This window comes from Myotis davidii, unplaced genomic scaffold (genome assembly GCF_000327345.1).
Source record: "Myotis davidii unplaced genomic scaffold, ASM32734v1 scaffold21, whole genome shotgun sequence".
NCBI classification, from domain to species: Eukaryota; Metazoa; Chordata; class Mammalia; order Chiroptera; family Vespertilionidae; genus Myotis; species Myotis davidii.
In genome coordinates, this window is record NW_006292573.1 from 112863 (window position 1) to 118680 (window position 5818).

Consider the following 5818-nt stretch of genomic DNA (forward strand, 5'->3'; position numbering starts at 1 on the left):
CTACTGAATCAATTTCTGAGAAGAGGCCTGAAAACCTGCATTTTAAGGGGCACTTTTAGCATCTGAGAACTGAACCAAGCGTCAAGAGGCCTCTGTTGTAGCCTCAGTTTTCCCCATGGATGGTGTGTTATACTACCGTAGGTGATCTCCAGCCCTCCAGGACTCATCCCAAAAGGGAGGGATTTGTACTTGACACTTCTAAGATCCTGCTCGGCGCTATCATTTTGTGGAAGTCTGAAAACTGAACCCTGTAAATTAGAAGGAGTTGTTTAAACTTTAATCAGAGGAACTGGAAAAAATGTTTAGGTCTGTATTCATTCAAGCTACAATTGTCTCTTTTAATTCAACTAGCATGTGGATTACTCTTCAAAATAACTAAATTCTTTCTGCATCTCATGAGTTTTCATTTGGTTTTTAAAAACTTAGAGTTTTAAAAGCTTAGATTTCAATTTTTTAAAAGTTAGAATGAGCTTCAGACGTTTCACTCAGCCCTTTGCTATTCCATAGCTCCATGTTTCCTTGGTGATCCCAGTGTTCATAGTCTGCCAGGTCCACTTTCAGCCTTTGCCACCCTGCATTCCTTTTACAGTGTTGATAATATCCTTTTTTTCTTCTTCTGCCTACTATAAAGAAAGTGAATTATTTTCTCAGGGTTCTGAGTTGGCAGAAGTTACTGCAAGTTTTAAAGCTGTATTTACTAGCAAGAGAGTCTTATTGTCTTAAGTAATGATTAAATTTTGTGCCTTCAATCACCTTGGTTTTGGTAGTGGTTTTTTCCATTATAAACCTGAGCCTAATTTTAGTTTCAAGGTGATTTCAGAATATTGTTTTAAGTGTTACTCGGTGTTCTTTCATCATCTCATAAATAATAATGATGGGTATCCTCAAAGATTTTTTTAAAAACATTTTTTTCCAGTGGTATTATAAATTTGCTAAACTTTTCCAAAAAAATTGTTGTTGGCAGAGTCTTATTTACTGAAGTTATATTATCAGAATAAAGTTCATCAGTATATATCCCATAATTTTCATTTATCCTCAAATATGCATAGAAGTATAGTAAAGACACACTAGTACTAACTCCTTATTTTCTCCTCTGTTTTCCTTGATATTTTAATTTAGAAATGAGAAAAATTATGCAAGCATTTCAATTTGGGCCACTGCTACTCTCAGCCTAATTAATAGTTGAGATTATTTAATTAACCAGATACTTACTACCTAATATGTGCAAAGCAGTGGTAGACATTATAAGCAAACAGGTAAGTATATTGCAAGGTCGCTACTATTAAGCTTACAACAGTGATTTATCCTGTTGTGATTTTCTACAATAATTAGTAGAAAAAAAATTGGACTTCAGCTCTCTTAGGAGTTCTTTGTTAGACACAGTCAGAATTGAAAAGACACAAACTTATAAATAAGAATTTATTTAGAATCAACTATACCCCCAGTACTAGGAAACAGGAAATAGAAAGATAAAACATGTTCCTTTGTTTATAAGTCCATATCTTTATAGTTCAGGAGACATAGAGATTGGGGCAGGAAGTATAGATTTGGAAGTTAGCTGCATATATGTGGTAGCTAAAGTCACCAAATTTAATAGTATGATGGTTCCTCAAAAATTAATAATAGAACTACCATATGATCTAGCAATTCCACTTTTGGGTATATAGCCAAAAGAATTGAAGGTAGGATCTCAAAGAGATATTTGCACACTTATGTTTATAGCAGCATTATTCACAATAACCAAGTAGTGGACACAGCCCAAATGTCCATCCAAAGATTAAAAAAACAAAATGTATATGCATACAGTGGAATATTATTCAGCCTTAGAAAGAAAGAAAAATCCTGTTACATGCTACATGAGTAAACCTTGAGGACATTATGCTAAGTGAAGTGAACTGCTCACAAAAAGAAAAATACTATATGATTCCACGTACATGAGATATAGAAAGTAGTCAAATTTATAGAAACAGAAAGTAGGGTGGTGGTTGCAAGTGCTGGGGGAAGGGGAAATGGAGTATTGTTATTTAAAGGGTATAGAGTTTTAGTCATGAAAGATTAAAACAAAGTTCTGAAGATCTGTCACACAACAATGAAAATATACTTAAACTACTGAAGTATATATTTTTAAAAAAGTCATCAGAGTAGATGATATTTTCTAAGAGAATGTGTGGAAAGTTGTCAAGAAACCGTAGGAAGTTGAATATTTAAAGAACAGGCAGGTTAAGAGATACATTCAAGAGGCTGAAAAAGAGAGGGGAGAGAGGAAGCATAAAATTAGAAGATAATGGTGTCATGTAATCCAAGGAAAGGGAGGATTTTTATTCAAGTATGTTGTGGTGAACAATATCCAACCTACTAGAGAGTTCAAATAGGAAAGAACTTTTAAAAATCATTGGGATTAACCATTAGGAGGCCACTATGAACATTATTGAGTACAGACAGGTTCCTTGTTATCATGTAAGCCAAATATCTTGAGGATTGAATGGTACTTAAGAAATATAGTCAGGGTAGCAGACTCTTTCAGGAAGTTGAGGATGAAGGAAATCAAAGAGCTGTAGTTTTGTAGGAAGGCAGTATTAAGGAATATTTCTTTTTTAAATGCAGAAAATGTTTTCTGAGGAAGAGGAAGTAGCGAGAAATACTGAGGAAAGAAGAGAGGCCTCTGAAACAAATCCTAGGTTTGCTTTTGGAAAACTTTGTTATCCACTGAGATAAGAAGGGAAGATTGCTGAGTGTAGGATGAAAAGGAGAGCTGTAATGGAGTTCAGACATCGTGCCCTCTACTTTTGCTATAAAACAAAGGACTTGATCATCTGGGAGAGAGGAAAATGCCGTGGAGTGGCGGCTGGAAGACAGTAGTAAATATTTGTCATAGCCACTTTAGGAAATGGGTATGTGAGTCAACTAGCTGAGGTAGAAATCATAAATAATGCAGCAAATTAGAAAGTACAGTTACACAATTTTCTTGGCTGCCCAAGAGCAGATCGGAAAAAGCAGATGGTTGAGTTGATCCACATTCAGAAACTGGCAGAAGAGATGCTGTGTAATAAGGTCACAGAGAGGAAGGAACGTGAAGGAGAAAGTGATTGAAACAACTGACCTCATAAGAAAACTGGATAAGGAAAGGATCAAAAAACAACATGAGCAAGGAGCTAACAAACTAGATGAGGGATGAGGTCAAGAAGACAAGTGCTTTTTAGAAGTTGTAAGGACATGTTCAAAGAGAATTAGAATAGGAGATGTGGAAAGATTTGAGACTGGTCATAGTATGAGATATGTGAGTAGAGCCATTATGAGTGAAAAGAAGACCTAGTATGAGGCCATGGGAATGTGTAGCTGCAGTGGCGGGTGTCAAGGAATTTAAAAACTAATGTGCTGCCTGGGCAGCGTGGCTCAGTGGTTGAGCATTGATCTATGAACCAGGAGGTCACAGTTTGATTCCTGGTCAGGGCACATGCCCCGGTTGGGGGCTCAATCCCCAGTATGAGGCATGCAGGAGGTAGCCAATCAATGATTGTCTCTCATCATGGATGTTTCTCTCGCTCTCTCCCTCTCCCTTCCTCTCTGAAATCAATAAAAATATATTTTTAAAAAATAAAAGCTAGTGTTGTATGACTACCCTATTTTGACAATAAAGGTAACCCAAAATGATAAGACTCATAACAGAGAGAAATAATGCATAACCCTGTGCCCAAATCTTTAATCACTGTGAAAGTGTGATGTGAAGGTCAGCAAAAGGTAGAGATGTGGATGGGGAGAGAGTGATGTTTCGAGAGCATGTGAACTTCAGAGGAGGGGCAAAGAACCATAGTCTCAAAACCATGAATGTCATGAAATAGGAATCACCTTCACTTAATAGGACCAGTGTGGTCAGGAGGAAGTTGGGTTTTTATTATGGCAACTAGAAGCCCAGTGTATAAAATTCATGCATGGGAGGGTGGGTGTCGCTCAGACCGGCCTGCATTCTCTTGCAATCCAGGACCCCTCAGGAGATATCGGGCCTAAACTGGCAGTCGGACATCCCTCTCACAACCCGGGACACTGCATGCACCAGTGACCATACTTTTCATACAGGTAAAAGGCATCTTGCTGTTGTATGGGCAGCTACATTTTTTTGCCCTGATTACAAAATGTAGTACATAACATGATCCTTCTGAGGCAGTAGTACCATTTTCCCCATCTTATGGAAGGAAAACATGAAGCAGAGAGAAGTTAAGTAATTGGCTTTGTCACACAGTTGTAAATGTCAGAATCAGGACTGACCACAAGATGTGCAAGCCAGAGTCCATGCATGTCATCGCTGCATCATCCTGGTTTTTTTTCAGTGTTAGAGTAGCCTTGCCAGGTTTTAATTTTTAAATCTAAGACAGTGTTCCCAATATATAGGGTAGGGTCCCTAGGCTTGGCCGACCATCAGTGTCAACTGTGGGGCAACTGGCAGGCAGGGTGATCGGGGAACCCCTGCTGGTACCCACCTTGGCTGGTGGCCTAGCACTGCCCACTGGTTGGCACTGCCCACTGGTTGGCACTGCCCACTGGTTGGCCCTGTCACCTCCAGTCACCTCCCTCTCGGGGGGCAGATGCTCAACACAGGAGCTGCATTGAGTGTCTGCTCCCTGGTGGTCAGTGAGCCTCATAGTGACCAGTTGTTCTGCCATTCAGTTGATTTGCATATTAGGGTTTTATTATATAGGATAAGATCAAAATATTGTTAAGGAGCCCAGCCAGTGTGGCTCAATGGTTGAGCATTGACCTATGAACCAGGAGGTCACGTTTCAATTCCTGGTCAGGGCACATGCCCCAGTTGTGGGCTTGATCTTTCAATTCCCAATACAGGCATACAGGAGGCAGGCGATCAGTGATTCTCTCTTATCATTGAAATTTCTAACTCTCCCTCTCCCTTCCTCTCTGAAATCAATAAAAATACATTTAAAAATAAAGATTGTTAGGAAAAGGTTAACAGTATAGGAAAGTTTATTAGCAAAAAAAAGTGATGGTATTTTAGAAGATAATGTGGGATATTGGTAGAAGAATCAGCAAGCTGAGTTGAATGGGTGAGAGCAGAGAGAAGAAAAGATGACTAAAGGGACATATGAAGGAAATGGCATTGAGAAGTACACAAGAATTACAGGAAAGTGAAAGAAGAAATGTGAATGGAATTGTAATGCTAATTTTTGGCTGACTTGTCAGAGATGAAGCCAAAGAAATTGAGAGAAAAAGAGATGTTAATACAACCAGAATACTAATTATGCCTGAATATTGTATGGGAGAGATAAAGTAAAATATGGTGACATAAATAAGATGAAAACACTAAGTTTTTGTGGAGAAGCATGGGACTTGGTTGGAATGTCTGTAAGGGGGATTCTCAGAAAGGTCCAGGGCCTCTGGGGGGACCTTGACAAAGGCGACAGCCCCTACCTTCACTTTTCCAAACAAGTCTGAACCCCCGGGTATATACTTAGACATGTCCTTGCTTAAAGGACACATGTGCTTTCTCAATGATACTTACCCTGCTGATTGTATCTAGAGGTTAATTTTAGTTCAAGCTGTTGTTACAATAAAACCTAAGGAGGCAGACAATAGAGGCTTTTTTGGCACCTGATGCCAACTAGCCCCTTAGCTTCTCTTTCACAAAAACATGTGTCAGAGTAATCATTCATCAGTCGTTCAGGGTCTGCCAGTCAGTCCCAGCAAAGTGGTGCCCCATGTGAGGAGACGAGTGATGCTCCCTGTGTGAGGACCAAAGAATGCAACAAAATGCGACAGAACCCTCGAAAACAAAGAGTAAGAAATTGAAAGTAACTGTGCAGTAAGGCAT